The sequence below is a fragment of the Bidens hawaiensis genome, unplaced genomic scaffold (genome assembly GCF_021521415.1).
Source record: "Bidens hawaiensis isolate Kalapana, Puna unplaced genomic scaffold, B.hawaiensis_p1.1 tig00005003_1, whole genome shotgun sequence".
NCBI lineage: Eukaryota > Viridiplantae > Streptophyta > Magnoliopsida > Asterales > Asteraceae > Bidens > Bidens hawaiensis.
Window position 1 is genome coordinate 1,464,057 of NW_027491315.1, and position 1,979 is coordinate 1,466,035.

The following is a 1,979-nucleotide window of genomic DNA, read 5'->3' on the forward strand; positions in this document are numbered from 1 at the left end:
ACTTATAAAAGTTACAATTAATTTTGATTTTGGGAACTTATTCATTTATTTACGTTTTCTGCCGAATTATACTCTGTAATGCTATTTTAATGCAAAGAATTGTTTTTAAGTTTATTTATTTTCACAAGTGTTTTGTATGATGACCAACTGTGGGGTTCCCGGGGTTTGGGGCCTTACAAAAAGTGTTTGGGGTTGCTTATTTATACCATTTTCTACTTTTTTTCATCTCTAGCATGTTGAAAAAGAAATTACAAAATATACATCATAATTCGTTTATATATATTATAATTTCTTAATTAGACAATAATAATATTACATTCAAAATGTTAAAAAAAACACCAAAATGCACAATAATAACAAAATAATGTTATACTACATTTCTCTCCGGGATTTCATTACTTCTTGCGCAATAGCATCTCTTATCTCGGCCATAAGCATAACATCATTACCCGTACGATTTGTAGCCGAAACTTCTTCATGATCTTCATCACTAGGGCCATCTTCTATGGGATTGTAAGATTCTTGTTAGGCCGTTTCAAATGCTTCATCAAACCTACCGGCCTTTCTAATAAAGTTATGGATAGCCATCGATGCTAACACAATTTTCACTTGGTGTTCGTATGTGTAATTAACATGCATATCTCTCAATAACGCCCACCTAGCTTTCCACACTCCAAAAGACCGTTCAATGATATTTCGCAATGACGAGTGGAAATAGTTAAATGTTTTTTTTTATCCGCGAGGAGTATGCATAGCACTAGTTTATCCACGTTGAAAATCCGGTATATGATAGCGAATGTTCGCACCTTTGTATGGAGCAAGATACCCTTTAGTATTTGGGTATCCGGCGTCAACAACGTAATATTTAGCTATAAATAAAAAAAAGTTGTGAGTCATTTCAAACAAGTATTAAAAACATAAATATAGCATCTAATTACTAACCACCGGTTGGATGTGGAAACTTAAGGTCCGGTCTCTGTAAGGCTTCATTGAAGATTCTCGTGTCATGTGCGGTCCCCTCCCATCCGGCCCATACAAATGTAAAACACATGTTAAAATCACAAGCTGCCATTATATATTGCGTGGCATATCCCTTTCGACCAATGTACTTCGGTTGGTCGTTCAATCAAACCGATGCCCTCACATGCGTCCCGTCAATAGCTCCAATGCAATCCTACAAATACAAAATATATCATAATTAAAGCATTTGTTAAAGTAACCAGAACATTGTAAACCTTCAACATTAGATAATACCTTGAACATTGGATAATATCGAGGATTATTTAATATATGTGCGGGTACATCATCATTATAGTTTGCGGCCGGCTTGATTATTTCGGCACTCATCTTAAGTACAGATGCTAAAACTTTATAGAAATGTCTATGAATGGTTTCCCTGGAATGATTAAAAGATTCTTGGACAAACCTATTCGTACAACCATGAGCCAAAGTCATCAAGAAGATTCCGACCGACTCCTCAATAGAAATATTGCGGGTTTGTTTCAGTCCGTATCTAGTAACAATATCTACGCATAACTGTCTAAAAACTGGTACGCCCAGTCTAAATATTTTATAGCACCTTCTAGGATGACCATTTAATATTCCATTAATAAACATTTGCCCTGTGCGGTCCGACGTATGACATGGCGTTCGTTCGTTATGCAAGTCACGAGCTAATATTATCCCTTTGACAACTAATGCACATAACCTTTTGAGTTCTATATCCTCGTCCACCCAATATTCTTCACCATCATCATGCACATGTGAGTCGTCTCTATCCATCCTATATAAGTATAAAAGATGCAAAACAATAACACATTAATGTCAAACGATAACACACATGTAAAAACAATAACACATAATGCCAAACGATAACACAAATATAAGTAGAATAACACATAATGTCAAATAGCACACATATAAGAAGTAGAAATAACGCATAATGTCAAATGATAATACAAACATTAAAACATAGAACA

The 1,979-nt window shown here is 34.9% G+C and overlaps 1 pseudogene; it reads right to left on the bottom strand.

Moving 5' to 3' along the window:
* Nucleotides 1–372: 372 nt before the first annotated feature.
* Nucleotides 373–1,754, bottom strand: LOC143628477 (uncharacterized; annotated as a pseudogene).
* Nucleotides 1,755–1,979: the final 225 nt, after the last annotated feature.